The sequence below is a fragment of the Bos mutus genome, chromosome 23 (assembly GCF_027580195.1).
Source record: "Bos mutus isolate GX-2022 chromosome 23, NWIPB_WYAK_1.1, whole genome shotgun sequence".
NCBI lineage: Eukaryota > Metazoa > Chordata > Mammalia > Artiodactyla > Bovidae > Bos > Bos mutus.
The window spans coordinates 46,854,168-46,872,854 of record NC_091639.1 but is presented as its reverse complement, the minus strand read 5'-3'; positions in this window follow the sequence as shown (position 1 = coordinate 46,872,854).

Here is an 18,687-nt window from a genome sequence, read left to right as displayed (position 1 = left end):
GTGTTTGAAAACTGCTTGCTGGCATGTGGAAAAAATCAGAATTTCAGGGGATCATTCAAAAAGCCCATGAGTCACTGTTGATGTTCCTCTGTTCCTGCTCCATAGCCAAGTCCAGGAGATTTTACCTCCAAACTTAAAAACAAATAGATCCACTTTTCCGTATCAACCCTATTACCAGCTCAGCAAGCCTCCATCATTTCTCCCTAGATCAGCCTTCCACTGGTCCATTTTTCCTCTACTCTATCCTTTCATAACAGCCAAAGTAATCTTCCAAGTGGATCTTCTTACCATCACACTAAACATCCTTCAAAGGCTTCCTAATATTCTTGATATAATACAAATTGCCTATGTGACCTACCAGGTCTGCACAATCTGGCCCCTGCCTCCCTCATGCCTTCGTTTTATACCACTTCGTTTTATACCACTCCCCCATACTGGCTCCCTTTCAATTCCTCAAACTCACCAGGTTATTTCCTGCTTCGGGCCTTCGTGCTTGGTGATTCCTCTTTTTAATATCTTTTTCTGCCTATACTTTACCCAGCTAACTCATTTACCTTACAGATAATAGATTGCAAGCCACTTTGTCAGAAAAGCTTCTCTGGCTCCAATTTAAAATTTTATACATTTCCATTACATTGACTAATTTTCTTCATATAATTATGAGATATAGCCATAATGTCTCCTTCCAAGACTATAAGCTCAAGAGGGCACAAATCATACCCATCACTCAGTTGTCCATCACTGAATACCCAATGCTCAGCACAGAACTTGGCACAATAAATTTTTTTTTTGACTGAATGACCCTGTAAGGTAGATTATTCCATATTACAGGTGAGGATATTAAGATCCATTGTGAAACAACTTTTAAGACCTGGAATAGCACTCTGGGGTCTGAGTAGAAAGTATTACATTAAAAAAATTTCCAGTATTATTTATTTGATTTTGTTGACTATTAGATGCTACCTGTTTAGACCAATACTGTGGCTTCCACTAAGCTTCTCATGAGGCCCATGATGCATTCACATGTGTTTGCAGACCTGTGGTCTAAGTGGTAAAATTCTCAAGGATTTCTTAAGAATCGTTCTAATTTTCTTTGATGGTTTCATTTCATTCATCTACAATTTGTGATCTCTGAAAAGTATTTAATTCATTAGAGTCAGATGCAGGAAATTGACTAGCAAAGATCAATAGACATTTTTCTTCTGGGTCAGGGAAGGTACTAGATTCAGATAATCATTAAATGACTTAAAGTATGACTTTTCAGAATGTTTTCCCTAAAACAATTTTGTGCCCCTCATTTCTAGTCACAGTAGGTAAAATTTCCTTCGAGCCCTTCAGATTAATTCTGTTGCCATTTGTGCTAGAGCACAAGTGCAGGGCTTTACATAGGCTTTCCTTATCTCACTGAAAGGGCTTCCCAGGGGGAGCTAACGGTAAAGAACCCACCTGCCAATGCAGGAGACATAAGAGATGTGGGTTTGATCCTGGGTTGGGAAGAACCCCTGGAGGAGGAAATGGCAGCCCACTCCAGTATTCTTGCCTGGAGAATCCCATGGACACAGAAGACCTGCGTGATTTACAGTCCATAGGGTCACAAAAGTCGGACACACTGAAGAGACTTAACACGCAGTCACGCATCTCACTAAAGGGGGTATAAGGGCTCTGCTGTGTCCTTGGGTACAGACTTGAGTTAAATAAAGGTGGACTTTACTGCACTGAGAATGTCCAACAATCCCATGGAAGGGCAAAGCAGGCGGGAGGTGGAAGAAAAATAATGATTTGGGGAGGATCCCCTTGAAGACGTTTTTCTCAAAAGAATTTTCTCTCAAATTTGAATTTTCAGATTTATTCTCTGAGATTCACTAGGAATTTTTCTTTTTCCCTTTCAAAAAAATGTGGTAAAAAGTACTTAACATAAAATTACTATTTTGACCATTTTTAAGTGTACAGTTCAGGGTATGAGAAATAGTCACATGATTGCACAACCACCATAATTATCCATTTCCAAGACTCTTTTCATCTTGCAAGAGTAAGACTGTACCCATTGAACACTATGGGTTCATTCTCATCTCCCTTCTGCCTCTGGCAACCATGATTCTACTTTGTGTTTCTATGAATTTGACTACTTTAGTTACTTTATATAAGTGGAATCATATTTGTATTTGTCCTATTACGACTCAGCATGTCTTCAAGTTTCATCCATGGTAGAGCATTTGTTAAGAATGTGCTTCCCTTTTTATTAGTAGTTTTAATTTTTTTTACAAACTGCCGTACTGTTTTCCATAGTTGCTGCCCCATTTTACATTCCTACCAGAAAGCAGTGTGTCAGGGTTATGATTTCTCACCATCCTTGCCAGTATTTGTTATTTTCTGACCTTTGTCTGTTTTATAATAGTCATCCTATGGGTGTGAAATGGTATCTCGTTGTGGTTTTGATTTGCATTTCCCTGATGATTAGTGATATTGAGCCTCTTTCCCTGGAATTATTAGTCATTTGTATATCTTCTTATATCTTCTTTGAAGAAATGTCTATTCAGGTCATTTGTCCATTTCTTCACTGAGGTTTGTTTTCTTTTCTTTTAAGGGGGTGTCTATATACAGTCAGCAAAAAAACAAGACCAGGAGCTGACTGTGGCTCAGACCATGAACTCCTTATTGCCAAATTCAGACTTAAATTGAAGAAAGTAGGGAAAACCACTAGACCATTCAGGTATGACATAAATCAAATCCCTTATGATTATACAGTGGAAGTGAGAAATAGATTTAAGGGCCTAGATCTGACAGAGTGCCTGATGAACTATGGAATGAGATTCATGACATTGTACAGAGACAGGGATCAAGACCATCCCCATGGAAAAAGAAATGCAAAAAAGCAAAATGGCTGTCTGGGAGGCCTTACAAAGAGCTGTGAAAAGAAAGAAGCAAAAGCAAAGGAGAAAAGGAAAGATATAAACATCTGAATGCAGAGTTCAAAGAATAGCAAGAAGACATAAGAAAGCCTTCTTCAGCGATCAATGCAAAAAATGAGGAAAACAACAGAATGGGAAAGACAGAGTTCAGAAAAACATCTATTTCTGCTTTATTGACTATGCCAAAGCCTTTGACTGTGTGGATCACAATAAACTGTGGAAAATTCTGAAAGAGATGGGAATACCAGACCACCTGATCTGCCTCTTGAGAATTTGTATGCAGGTCAGGAAGCAACAGTTAGAACTGGACATGGAACAACAGACTGGTTCCAAATAGGAAAAGGAGTCGTCAAGGCTGTATATTGTCACCCTGTTTATTTAACTTATATGCAGAGAAGCAGCTGGACTGGAAGAAACACAAGCTGGAATCAAGATTGCTGGGAGAAATATCAATAACCTCAGATATGCAGATGACACCACCCTTATGGCAGAAAGTGAAGAAGGAACTCAAAAGCCTCTTGATGAAAGTGAAAGTGGGAGAGAAAAAAAGTTGGCTTAAAGCTCAACATTCAGAAAATGCGAAGATCATGGCATCGGTCCCATCACTTCATGGGAAATAGATGGGAAACAGTGGAAACAGTGTCAGACTTTATTTTCTGGGCTCCAAAATCACTGCAGATGGTGACTGCAGCCATGAAATTAAAAGCGCTTACTCCTTGGAAGGAAAGTTATGACCAACCTAGATAGCATATTCAAAAGCAGAACATTACTAGTACTTTGGTGGGTGTTGGGAAGACTCTTGAGTCCCTTGGACTGCAAGGAGATCCAACCAGTCCATTCTGAAGGAGATCAGCCCTGGGATTTCTTTGGAAGGAATGATGCCTAAAGCTGAAACTACCCTATTTTTCTTTCCTGTCTGACATCTTATGCTCAACTTTATGTTTTAAAAGTTTATCCATGTTGACGCCTGTAGTAGGTCATTCTTTTCATTCCTGGATCGGAAGTATCCCATTATGTGAACACTGTGAATGTATTACCTTATTCTATAGATTCAATGGTCTTTTTGGTTATTTCCTTTTTGCGGTTATTAAAACAAATGCATACGTCAACATTCTGATAACTGTTGGTGCCTTCAAAGCACACATTTCTCTTGGCTGTACACATAACCATGGAACTGCTGGGTCAGCCAGGGTTGGCTTCTATAGTTCAGTTCAGTTTTAGTCGCTCAGTCATGTCCGATTCTTTGCAACCCCATGGACTGCAGCAGCTGCCCAGGTCTCCCTGTCAATCACCAACTCCCGGAGTTTGCTCAAACTCTTGTCCGTTGAGTCAGTGATGCCATCCAGCCATCTCATCCTCTGTCGTCCCCTTCTCCTCCCGCCTTCAGTCTTTCCCCAGCATCAGGGTCTTTTCAAATGAGTCAGCTCTTTGCATCAGATGGCCAAAGTATTGGAGTTTCAGCTTCAGCATCAGTCTTTCAATGAATGTTCAGGACTGATTTCCTTTAGGATGGACTGGTTGGATCTCCTTGCAGTCAAGGGACTCTCAAAGTCTTCTCAACACCACAGTTCAAAAGCATCAATTCTTGTGCTCAGCTTTGTTCACAGTCAACTCTCACATCCCGCCCCTTGGAGGTCCTCTCAGTCAGGCGCATCAGGTGCGTCAGGGGGCGGCCGGTCCTGTGAAGACTCTGAAGAGCCGCCCCCGTGCAGCGGAAGCGCGTGCAGCGCCTTCGGCCGCTTCCTCTCGGCCAGGTGGCGCCCGGCGCCCGCTGCCGCGGCCGGCTGGAGGCGGGGACCCGCGCGCGCGTGCGCACCGCAGGCCCGGCGCATGCTCGGGGCGCGGAGGGGCCGGGCTGAGCGGGGCTGGGCGCCCGCTCCCGGCCCTTCCCGGCGGTGCCAGGCACCACCCGTTCGAGCCCTGCTGCCAGTAAAGTTCCCGAAGCATCACAGTCACCTAAAGAGCGAGGGCACGAGCCGGCCGGACGCCCAGCCGGGGCCGGCGCGCTCGGACGCGGCGGGCGGCGGTGCGCCGCGCCCCGGAGGGCTGTAGCACCGGGCGGCGGGCGGCGCAGGGAGGGTGAGTGGCGGCTCGCGCTGCCAGGCCGGCGGCCGCACTCCTCGCCCTCGTCGCGGCCAGGGCCTGCGCAGGGGCGCGGCGGGGGCCTCAAGCCGGGCGCTCGCTCCCACCCGGCCGCCGCTCTGCCTGGAGCGCGGGCCCGGGCCCGGCAGCGGACCGGCCCCGTCTCCCCCGCCCCCTCCCGCGCCCCAGTCTCCCCGTGCTCCTGGCGCCCCGCGTCTCCCTGGCTCCCTCGTCTCCCCGCTCTCCCTTCTCCCCGCTCTCCCTGGCCCCCGTCTCCCTCCCCGGTCTCCCTGGACGTGGCGGGCCGTCCAGTGCCGGTCGGGATGGCTGGGCAAGGGCCCCAGCCCACCTGGCTTCAGACCGGGTCAGGCAGCGGGCCCTCCCTGCCCGGCCGCACCCTGCCGGGGTGTTGCCGGGTGCCCGTGGAATACGGATGAACCGGCTGCGCGCTCCCCTTGACGCGGCGCGGCAGAGTCGCAGCCCATGGGGACCCCAGGCTCCCAGGACCCTTAGGGTGTGACCGGGGAGACAGCTTCACTGTCACGGCCGGGCAAGTGACTTTACAGTCTGAGAAGGACTGTTTACGTCTCTAGATTTCATACAGGTCAGGATATCTTCAGGTAACTTCAGTAGACCTGAGGTTTCCGTGTTTAAGTATAATCATAACGTGTTGAAGTACAGGCAGTGATGGAAAAACCACTGTTTTAATCATTGAGTTAACTCTTCCTTTTCTAATGTATTGGACTGTGTTGATTGTAAACTTAAACTTGGGAATAGAACACATATACAGTATTACTGTCAAGCTTTTGGTATTATACTTAGAATGATACTTTTCTAAGAACTTGATTGTGTTCTTTTTAGTCTGTAGAAAGTGAGTGGCTGATGATAATCTACAAGGTCAGACTGCCTGTGTTAAGATCTAATTCCACTTATTTTTCTTTATATTTTATTCTTTTAAACGTTATCATGTGATAAAGTGGACTTTTTTGGGGAGTGTGCAGTTCTGAATTTTAGATTCATGTAACCACCATAATAGAATATGGAACAGTTTCTGTCACCTCCAACCACTCATGCTGTCTTTCGTCTCATAAACTCCCCCATATTCCAACCCTAGCAGTACTGATCTTCTCTAGAATGTCATATAAATGGAATCATACAACATGTAAGCTTTTTCACTCAGTACAATGCCTTTAGAGATTCCTTCAAGTTGCCATGTATCAATGTATCCTTTTTTTTTACTGAGTAGTATTCTGGTGGATGGATATGCATCCGTGGAGGGGCGTGGGATTGTTTCTAGTTTATGGTGACTATAGCTGCTGTAATCATTCCTATGCAGGTTTTGTGCAGACATCAGTTTTTTTTGTTTCTCTCTGCTGCTGTTTGCTGCTAAGTCGCTTCAGTCGTGTCGAACTCTGTGCGACTCAGAGGATGACAGCCCACAGGCTCCCCCGTCCCTGGGATTCTCTGAGCAAGAACACTGGGTGGGTTGCCATTTCTTTTTCAATGCATGAGTGAAAAGTGAAAGTGAAGTCAAACAGCAGGTCTGACTCCCAGCGACCCCATGGACTGCAGCCTACCAGGCTCCCTCCCTCCATGGGATTTGCCAAGCAAAGTACTGGAGTGGTTGCCATTGCCTGTCATCAGCCAAATGTTTGTAGGGCTTTTTGGAAAGTAAAGAGAAAAACTTACCATAGGAGTTTTCAGACTTTCCAGTCAGGAAATTCATGCTGCCTGCTGCTGCTAAGTCGGCTTCAGTGGGTGTCGGACTCTGTGCAGTCCCACAGGCGGCAGCCACCAGGCTCCCCCACGTCCTAGGATTCTCGGGCAAGAACACTGGAGTGGTTTGCCATTTTTTGTTTCTCTAAGTGCTGCTACGATTAGTGTTGTAGGATCACATAAAGTATGTTTAACTTTATAGAAACTGTCACACAGGTTTTCCAGGTGCCTATCATTTTTGCATTCTCACCAGCAAATGTGAGTTACAGTGCTCCACTTCCTGTCTAGCACTTGGTGTAGTCAGATTTTTTAATTTAGCCATTCTGATAGGCATATGGTGGTAGTATTTAGCCCTCTGTATTCTTGCCTGGAAATCTCATGGACAGAATGTGAGCCTGGTGGGCTGCAGTCTGTGGGGTATAAAGTAGGATGCGTAGCGGACCAGTGTGTCTTTAACTAATGGCCAGCTATTGAATATCTTTTGTGTGCTTACTTGGCATATATAATCTTGGGTGAATATCTAGCCCGGGCTTTTTTACCTATTTTTAAATTTGGTAGTTTCTTATGTTGACTTTTTAAGGTTCTTTATATGCTCTGGATACAAGTTGTTAGGTATGTTTTTGACTATTTTCTTTTGATCTATAACTTGTTTTATTGTTTTAACAGGATCTTTCACAGAGCTGATATTTTTAATTTTGATGAAATCTAATTTATCTATATTTCCTTTTGTACATCTTTGGTAGCATGTCTGAATTTTGCCTAATCCCAGGTCAAGAAAGTTTTCACCTTCTAGATATTAAAGTTTTACATTTTAGATCTATAATCTATTTTGAATTATTTATATAAGGTGTAAGAATTTAGGGAAGTTTACTTTTTGCATATGAATGTCAGTTGTTCCATCACAATTTATTTGAAAAAGACACCTTGTCTCCATTTAATAGTTTTGCATTTTGTCAAACATCAATTAGCTGTATTTTCATTGGGTCTATTTTAGGCCCTCTGTTGTATTAGGCATATGCTGTGTTGATTTCTGTATCTTTCTCTTTGCAGTATCACTCTAGATGAATGCAAAGCTTTATAGTGTCTTAAAATTGGGTGGTATGATTTTTCTCAACTTTTCAGTCAATTCAGTCAGTCAGTCGTTATCAGATTTGATTCATATCATCAAATTTCGTTTTGGGAGGATACTATTGTAAATATCATTAAAATTTTTTTGCTTCAAATTGTACCTTATTAGGATATTAGAAATACAGTTCAGTCTTATGTATTACTCTTTATCCTGTGTCCTTTACTAAATTCACTTACTAGTTTTCAAGATTGTTTGTTTGATTGTGGACAATCCATAAGACAACTACATATCATCTGTGAATAGGGATGAATTTTCCTATTGTCTATAAGCACTTTGTATATTTTGTTGCTATTGCTCTGGCCATGCCTAATGATAAACCGGAGTGGTAGAATAGACATCTTTACCTTGTTCTCCTCTAAGGGAAAGCAGTCTGTCTTTCAAATTAAGTATGATGTTAGCTGTATGTTTTTCTGTGTTTTTTAATAGATGCCCTTTATCAGAAGCTGAAAAAATTCCCCTTCTCTTTCTAGTTTGCTGAGAAATTTTCTCACAAATGGATGTTGAATTATGTTAAATCCTTCCTCTGCATTAGTTGATCCATGGTGATGGGGTTTTCTTCTTTACTCTATTAATGTGGTGGATTACATTGATATTTTAATGTTTAAAAACCTTGCATTCCCAAGTAAGCCAGAGCAATTCTATTTATTCTTTTGTGCATTGCTGGATGTGTGAGCCCATAAGCATGTGCTGGGAAAATAAAGCCAGACTTTCCCATCTCCAGTGTTACTCACACTTTCTTTAAGAATTACCTAGAAACTGTTAACACAGTTTCCCTGGTCCTGGACTGAGATTCTGACTTAGTAGGTAAAGGTTGAGCCCTTGAATTTGCATTTTTAATAAACACAGACATCATCCTGAAAAAGATATATTGACCCCTATGTTCATAACACTGTTCACAACAGCCAAAACATGGAAACAACCTAAATGTTTATCAATAGATGAATGGATAAAGATGTGGTATATAAACACAATGGAATATTGTTGCTGTTCAGTCATGCAGTCGTGTCTGACTTTCTGTGACTACATGGACTGCAGCACGCCAGACCTCCCTGTCCCTTGAAATTTGCCCAAATCCATGTCCATTGCATTGGGGACACCATCCAGCCATTTCATCCTCTGGCGCCCTCTTCTCTTTCTGCCTCCATCTTTCCCAGCACCACAGACTTTTCCAATGAGTCATTTGCTCCATCAGGTGACCAAAATACTGGAGCTTCAGCTTCAGCATCAGTCCTTCCAATGAGTACTTAGGTTGATTTCCCTTAAGATTGACTGGTTCATCTCCTTGGGGTCCCAGGGACTCTCAGGAGTCTTCTCCAGCACCACAGTTCAAAGGCATCAATTCTTTGGAGCTCTGACTTCTTTACGGTTCAGCTCTCACAAATGTACATTACCACTGGCATGACCATAGCCTTGACTATACAGACCTTTGTCCACAGAGTAATGCCTGCTTTTCAACATGATGTCTAGGTTTATCTTAGCTTTCCTGCTGAGAAGGAATCGTCCTCTGATTTCATGACTGCAGTCACCATAAGCAGTGATTTTAGAGCCCAAGAAGAGGAAATCTGTCACTACTTCCACCATTTCCCCCTTCTATCACATAGATAGGGAGTCCAGAGGATCACAAAGAGTCAGACACAACTGAGCACGCAGAGCACACACAAGCAGCATGGAGCCAGACGCCATGATCTTATTTTTTTTAATATTTAGTTTTAAGCTGGCTCTTTCACTCTCCTCCTTCACTGTCATCAAGAGGCTCTTTAGCTCCTCTTTGCTTTCTGCCATTAGTGGTGTCATACACATATTTGAGGTTGTTGATGTTACTCCCACCTATCTTGATTCCAGCTTGTAATGGCCCGGTGTTTCTCATGATGTGCTCAGCGTATACATTAAACAAACAGGGAGACAGCAGACAGCTCTATTGTCCTCCGTTCCCAATCTTAACCAGTCAGTTGTTCCATACAGGGCTCTAACTGTTGTTTCTTGACCCGCATCCAGGTTTCTCAGGAAACAGGTAAGATGCTCTGGTGTTATCATCACTTTAAGAGCTTTCCACAGTTTGCTACCATCCACACAGAAAAAGGCTTTAGCATAGTCGATGAAACAGAGGTAGATTTTTTAAATTTACAGTTTGATTTATAATTAGATATATCTAACTGTATAGAAAGACAAAAAAGGCAAATGAAATATTAGCCATAAAAAATGAAACAATGCCATTTACAGCAACATGGATGGACCTAGAGATTATTACACGAAGGAAAGTACGTCAGGCAGAGAAAGACAAACACCATATGATACCACTTACATGTGAAATCTAAAACATGACACAAATGAACGTATCTACAATAACAGAAACAAACTCACAGACATAGAGAACAAGGGAGTGGGGATGGTGAAGGAGGGAAGGATTGGGAGTTTGAGACTGAGTTCAGTTCAGTTCAGTCGCTCAGTAGTGTCTGACTCTTTGGGACTCCATCACACCAGGCTTCCCTGTCCATCACCAGCCCCAGAGCTTGCTCAAACTCATGTCCATAGAGTAGGTGATGCCATCCAACCATCTCATCCTCTGTTGTCCCCTTTTTCCTCCTGCTCCAATCTTTCCCAGCATCAGGGTCTTTTCCAATGAGTCAGTTCTGCACCAGGTGGCCAAAGTACTGGAGTTTCAGCTTCAGCATCAGTCCTTCCAATGGACACCCAGGACTGATCTCCTTTAGGATGGACTGGTTGGATCTCCTTGCAGTCCAAGGGACTCTTAAGAGTCTTCTCCAATACCACAGCTCAAAAGCATCAATTCTTCAGTGCTCAGCTTTCTTTATGATCCAACTCTCACCTCCATATATGACTACTGGAAAAACCATAGCTTTTTTTTTTTTTTTTAAACCATAGCTTTGACTAGACGGACCTTTGTGGGCAAAGTAATGTCTCTGCTTTTTAATATGCTATCTAGGTTGGTCATAGCTTTTCTTCCAAAAAGCAAGTGTCTTTTAATTTCATGGCTGCAGTCACCATCTGCAGTGATTTTGGAGCTCAAGAAAATAAAGTCTGTCACTGTTTCCATTGTTTCCCCATCTATTTGCCATGAAGTGATAGGACCAGATGCCATGATCTTCATTTTTTGAATGGTGAGCTTTAAGCCAACTTTTTTACTCTCCTCTTTCCCTTTCATCAAGAGGATCTTTAGTTCCTCTTTGCTTTCTGCATATCTGAGGTTATCGATATTTCTCCCGGCAATCTTGATTCCAGCTTGTGCTTCATCCAGCTGGGCATTTCACATGATGTACTCTGCATATAAGTTAAATAAACAGGGTGACAATATACAGCCTTGATGTAGTCCTTTACCAATTTGGAACCAGTCCATTGTTCGATGTCTGGTTCTAACTGTTGCTTCTTGACCTGCATACACATTTCTCAGGAGACATGTCAGGTAGTTTGTATTCCCATCTCTTGAAGAATTTTCCACAGTTTGCTGTGATCCACAGTTAAAGGCTCTGGAGTAGTCAATAAGGCAGAAGTAGATGTTTTTTCTGGAACCTAAAAAAGGTACTTATGACCAAACCTGTTATAAAGGATGTGGATTTATTCAAATAGACTTAATGATCTTAGGCAATGCACACCTCAGTGATTATTATAGTTGACTGTGTCAGAGGTGCTTCCCCAGGTTTTACCAAACTGTGCAAGCCTCTGACAAGCCTTGCGGTACTGTGGAAAGGGAAGGAGCTCTTAAAGACTGATATTACATATCTTAAGGTGTCCCTAGGTGGTGCAGTTGTAAAGAATCCTCCGGCCAATACAGGAGACACAAGAGACACAGATGCAATCCCTGAGTAGGAAAGATCCCCTTGAGAAGGAAATGGCAACCACTCCAGTATTCTTGCCTGGGAAATCCCATGGACAGAGGAGCCTGGCAGGCTATAGTCCATGGAGTTGCAAGAGTTGGAATGACTTAGTGACTAAACCATCACCCCACATTGGGTATCTTACAACCCTAACAAGTGAGGGCTCAGATCAGAATTGAATGCGATATGAAAAACAGAGCAAGATTTCCTGTTCCTGTAACAAAGCTGACTGAGCTTATCTCAACCCTCCCACTGGGTATACATAGACTTGACAAGCTTAGATGAACAGACACAGCTGGATAAACTATAAACACACACACTCAAGAACATATAGCCTAAATCAAGAGAAAGAAAAGGAACAATCCAGGACAGTGCCATTCCTGAGTCTCAAAACAGAGGTTTTAATGACTCAAAGGATTGAAGATATGTCTTGGTCTTGGTGGAAGACAGAGTTGAAAGTGAGACACTTACATAAAGACAAGATGCTAGAAGAGCCATCAAGCTGTGAAAAGAGAACTAGAAAAATTAGATCAAGTGAAATTTCAGAGAAGCAGCAAGGAAGCTTGTCATCCTCTAGGGTTCTGAATAGGCAAGACATTTCTCAAGAGTCAAACCCCAAATTTATACCACGTGTAGGTATAGTCTCTTAATTCATACTATCCATGTGATGTGGTAATTACAGCTGTGAATTTAACATAAATGCTAGTCCCAGATCCATGAATATTTTAAAACTCTGACTTTGGAAAAAGCAAATATCAAAAGCAGATATTAAATCACTGTGCAGGGGCTCAGCCCCAGTCACATAGAAAACACAGCCTCAGTGAAGATGAGTTCACATTCCTAAACTACAAATTACACAAAGACATATAATAAGGCAGAGTCATCAAGGGAAACAAAGAAAGAGAATTAGAAACAATGGAACAATCTAAAAAGGACTAATTAATTGTGTTCAAAATAATTACAGCAATGCAAAAAAGATTCAAAAGCATAAGGAATAAAATAATTTGACTGCAGGAAAAAAATAAAGATTTTAACATAGCAGTGGACATCTAGATTTTTTTTAACATAGTCACTGTAATTACAAACTCAATGGACACATTTAAACTGTAATTGGAGAGATTAGTAAACTGAGAGACATTCATCACACATAATTAAGCCCTAAACACAAAAGATATGGAAAATATAAGAGAGGGTTGACTTCATGCAATAGGAGCTCCAGCTGAAGAAAATAAAATAGGTTAGAGGCAATATTTGAAGAGATAGGGCTGAGAATTTCCTAGAATTGAAGAAAGGCATTATTGTAGTAGCTCATCAAATATTGTAGGTAAAATAAAAACAACTTGTATTCAGACACTACAGAACAGTAAAAATGAAGAAAAACTCTTAAATGCAACTAGAAGAAAAAAAAAAGATGTATCATTGGCAATGCCATTGGCATTTCTGGAGATGTGTTCATTCAGAGGTATTTCTGCACATTCCATTGCCATAGTGGCTTTCAAATATGAATACTACCATCTGGGACACTCCCACACTACACAAGCTATCAGTGTAAAACTGCCATGGGTATCTTATCTTAGACTTAATCTTCTGTTCATTCCCAAACGCCCCCCCTTTGCCTGCCCAATCCATTTATTTGTCCCTCTGGTTGATAGTAACTCAATTTTAAAAATAGCTTCAGTCATGAAATTCCAATCTCTGATCAATGTGGAAATGACTATATTTGAGAGGAAAAAAATTCTGTTGTGAGCAAGGATTTGATTGTTACCATAAGTAGAACATCTCCCCACCACTGTATGTGGCTTAATAATTGTACATCAAGGGAATGGACAACTCAATGAGCTTGAATTCATAATTGACCATTAAAACAAATGGATTCTTATACCTAATCTACCTGCAGGGCACATCACCTTTACTTACATCTAAAATTAGGGTTGATCATATACTCCCCTACTTATTTGGTGAGAACACTGAGAAGAATTTAAATGGAGTGGGTGACAAAATGCTGAATGTGAATAAGGTCTTGAGAATGCATTAACTGCCAGATCATTAGTATGATGTCTAAACTAATATTCCAGTAGATGTACAAGACCATGACACTCTGATGTACCATCAGTGAAGTCCTCAAAAATCAGAGTTGTCTAAACAACCCAGCCCTTTCAGAGATCTCTCAGTACATTAAGACCATTTCAACAAAAACAAATGTGTATATGAGAAAGACTTGGGCAGTGAAGGAGAATAAAGATTTTTATGTTCTAACAATTTATTTATTAGTAAGTGCCTTAAATCCAGAAGTGTATGGATGTTATAGTTAGCTCATGTGAGACAAAAACAATCTGTGAAAAACCAAAAAGGAATCTAGAATGAACTGACGACTCCCTGACTCACACTGGTTAGCAGTTGTCATTAGTGTCTGTAGTGACCACTATCGGCAGCGTGTTGTGATATTGTGATTTGTAATATGAAAAATATATTTGGTCTTTGTCCTTGTTAGCTCCTGGGATAGAGCTCCTAAGACCTTTGGAATTTCCTATGGGATAAGAGCCTTAAAGGTGCTTTTTGTTATGTTTAGGAGGTGACTTTGGAAATCCCAAGTCACCTGAGGATGGGAGCTGGTTGCCAGGGAATAAACCCAATAATTAGAGGGTAGGAACTCTCAGTTCCAGCCCCTGACCTCTGGGGACTGAATATTAAGTTCAATCACCTATGTCCAATGATCAAGTAAATTATGCCTATGGAATGATGCTTCCATAAATCCCGAAAGGACCAGCCTGGAGAGCTGGTGACCACACGGAGATGCTGGGAGAGTAGGCTCTGACAGGCATGAAAGTTCCCCAGCCTTTCGCCATAGCTGGCCCTATGCGTCCCTTCTATCTGGCTGGTCTGAGTTATATTCTTTTTAAAACATTTTTACTTATTTACTTTATTTTTGGTTGTGCACACGCTTTCTTTAGTCTTGGTGAGCAGGGGCTACTCTAGTTGTAGTTCACAGGTTTCTCACTGCAATGACTTCCCTTCTTTCAGAACACAGGCTCCAGGCTTGCAGTCTTCAGTATTTGCTGTGCACAGGCTTAGTTGCCCTGCGGCACGTGCGATCTTCCTGGACCAGGGATTGAACCTGTGTCTCCTGCACTGGCAGGTGGATTCTTAACCACTGGACCACCGGAAGTTCCTATATTCTTTTATAATAAACCAGTATCTCGGAGAAGGCAATGGCATCCCACTCCAGTACTCTTGCCTGGAAAATCCCATGGACGGAGGAGCCTGGTAGGCTGCAGTCCTTGGGGTCACTAACGGTCAGACACGACTGAGCAACTTCAATTTCATTTTTCACTTTCATGCATTGAAGAAGGAAATGGCAACCCACTCCAATGTTCTTGCCTGGAGAATCCCAGGGACGGGGGAGCCTCGTGGGCTGCCGTCTTTGGGGTTGCACAGAGTCGGACACAACTGAAATGACTTAGCAGCAGCAAACCAGTATCTAGTAAATAAAATGTTTTTCTGAATTCCGTGAGCCACAATAGCAAATTAATTGCCCTCAAGGAGAGGGTGGTGGTTGATCAGAAACACAGGTGATAACCTGGACTTGTGATTGGCATCTGAAGTGGGGGTGGGAGGTGAAGAGGGCAGTCCTCCAGGACTGAGCCCCTAACCTGCAGAATCTGACGCCATCTCCAGGTAGATAGTATTTGAACTGTATTAAATTGTAGGACAATCTAGCTGGTGTTTGAAAACTGCTTGCTGGCATGTGGAAAAAAATCAGAATTTCAGGGGATCATTCAAGAAGCCCGCGAGTCACTGTTGATGTTCCCTCTGTTCCTGCTCCATAGCCAAGTCCAGGAGATTTTACCTCCAAACTTAAAAACAAATAGATCCACTTTTCCGTATCAACCCTATTACCAGCTCAGCAAGCCTCCATCATTTCTCCCCTAGATCAGCCTTCCACTGGTCCATTTTTCCTCTACTCTATCCTTTCATAACAGCCAAAGTAATCTTCCAAGTGGATCTTCTTACCATCACACTAAACATCCTTCAAAGGCTTCCTAATATTCTTGATATAATACAAATTGCCTATGTGACCTACCAGGTCTGCACAATCTGGCCCCTGCCTCCCTCATGCCTTCGTTTTATACCACTTCGTTTTATACCACTCCCCCATACTGGCTCCCTTTCAATTCCTCAAACTCACCAGGTTATTTCCTGCTTCGGGCCTTCGTGCTTGGTGATTCCTCTTTTTAATATCTTTTTCTGCCTATACTTTACCCAGCTAACTCATTTACCTTACAGATAATAGATTGCAAGCCACTTTGTCAGAAAAGCTTCTCTGGCTCCAATTTAAAATTTTATACATTTCCATTACATTGACTAATTTTCTTCATATAATTATGAGATATAGCCATAATGTCTCCCTTCCAAGACTATAAGCTCCAAGAGGGCACAAATCATACCCATCACTCAGTTGTCCATCACTGAATACCCAATGCTCAGCACAGAACTTGGCACAATAAATTTTTTTTTTGACTGAATGACCCTGTAAGGTAGATTATTCCATATTACAGGTGAGGATATTAAGATCCATTGTGAAACAACTTTTAAGACCTGGAATAGCACTCTGGGGTCTGAGTAGAAAGTATTACATTAAAAAAATTTCCAGTATTATTTATTTGATTTTGTTGACTATTAGATGCTACCTGTTTAGACCAATACTGTGGCTTCCACTAAGCTTCTCATGAGGCCCATGATGCATTCACATGTGTTTGCAGACCTGTGGTCTAAGTGGTAAAATTCTCAAGGATTTCTTAAGAATGCGTTCTAATTTTTCTTTGATGGTTTTCATTTCATTCATCTACAATTTGTGATCTCTGAAAAGTATTTAATTCATTAGAGTCAGATGCAGGAAATTGACTAGCAAAGATCAATAGACATTTTTCTTCTGGGTCAGGGAAGGTACTAGATTCAGATAATCATTAAATGACTTAAAAGTATGACTTTTCAGAATGTTTTCCCTAAAACAATTTTGTGCCCCTCATTTCTAGTCACAGTAGGTAAAATTTCCTTCCGAGCCCTTCAGATTAATTCTGTTGCCATTTGTGCTAGAGCACAAGTGCAGGGCTTTTACATAGGCTTTCCTTATCTCACTGAAAGGGCTTCCCAGGGGGAGCTAACGGTAAAGAACCCACCTGCCAATGCAGGAGACATAAGAGATGTGGGTTTGATCCCTGGGTTGGGAAGAACCCCTGGAGGAGGAAATGGCAACCCACTCCAGTATTCTTGCCTGGAGAATCCCATGGACACAGAAGACCTGCGTGGGTTACAGTCCATAGGGTCACAAAGAGTCGGACACACTGAAGAGACTTAACACGCAGTCACGCATCTCACTAAAGGGAGTATAAGGAGCTCTGCTGTGTCCTTGGGTACAGACTTGAGTTAAATAAAAGGTGGACTTTACTGCACTGAGAATGTCCAACAATCCCATGGAAGGGCAAAGCAGGGCGGGAGGTGGAGAAGAAAAATAATGATTTGGGGAGGATCCCCTTGAAGACGTTTTTCTCAAAAGAATTTTCTCTCAAATTTGAATTTTCAGATTTATTCTCTGAGATTCACTAGGAATTTTTCTTTTTCCCTTTCAAAAAAATGTGGTAAAAAGTACTTAACATAAAAATTACTATTTTGACCATTTTTAAGTGTACAGTTCAGGGGTATGAGAAATAGTCACATGATTGCACAACCACCATAATTATCCATTTCCAAGACTCTTTTCATCTTGCAAGAGTAAGACTGTACCCATTGAACACTATGGGTTCATTCTCATCTCCCTTCTGCCTCTGGCAACCATGATTCTACTTTGTGTTTCTATGAATTTGACTACTTTAGTTACTTTATATAAGTGGAATCATATTTGTATTTGTCCTGTTACGACTCAGCATGTCTTCAAGTTTCATCCATGGTAGAGCATTTGTTAAGAATGTGCTTCCTTTTTATTAGTAGTTTTAATTTTTTTTTACAAACTGCCGTACTGTTTTCCATAGTTGCTGCCCCATTTTACATTCCTACCAGAAAGCAGTGTGTCAGGGTTATGATTTCTCACCATCCTTGCCAGTATTTGTTATTTTCTGACCTTTGTCTGTTTTATAATAGTCATCCTATGGGTGTGAAATGGTATCTCGTTGTGGTTTTGATTTGCATTTCCCTGATGATTAGTGATATTGAGCCTCTTTCCCTGGAATTATTAGTCATTTGTATATCTTCTTATATCTTCTTTGAAGAAATGTCTATTCAGGTCATTTGTCCATTTCTTCACTGAGGTTTCTTTTCTTTTAAAGGGGGTGTCTATATACAGTCAGCAAAAACAAGACCAGGAGCTGACTGTGGCTCAGACCATGAACTCCTTATTGCCAAATTCAGACTGAAATTGAAGAAAGTAGGGAAAACCACTAGACCATTCAGGTATGACATAAATCAAATCCCTTATGATTATACAGTGGAAGTGAGAAATAGATTTAAGGGCCTAGATCTGACAGAGTGCCTGATGAACTATGGAATGAGGTTCATGACATTGTACAGGAGACAGGGATCAAGACCATCCCCATGGAAAAGAAATGCAAAAAAGCAAAATGGCTGTCTGGGGAGGCCTTACAAAGAGCTGTGAAAAGAAGAGAAGCAAAAAGCAAAGGAGAAAAGGAAAGATATAAACATCTGAATGCAGAGTTCCAAAGAATAGCAAGAAGACATAAGAAAGCCTTCTTCAGCGACCAATGCAAAGAAATAGAGGAAAACAACAGAATGGGAAAGACTAGAGATCTCTTCAAGAAAATCAGAGATACCAAAGGAACATTTCATGCAAAGATGGGCTCGATAAAGGACAGAAATGGTATGGACCTAACAGAAGCAGAAGATATTAAGAAGAGATGGCAAGAATACACAGAAGAACTGTACAAAAAAGATCTTCACGACCAAGATAATCACGATGGTGTGATCACTGACCTAGAGCCAGACATTCTGGAATGTGAAGTCAAGTGGG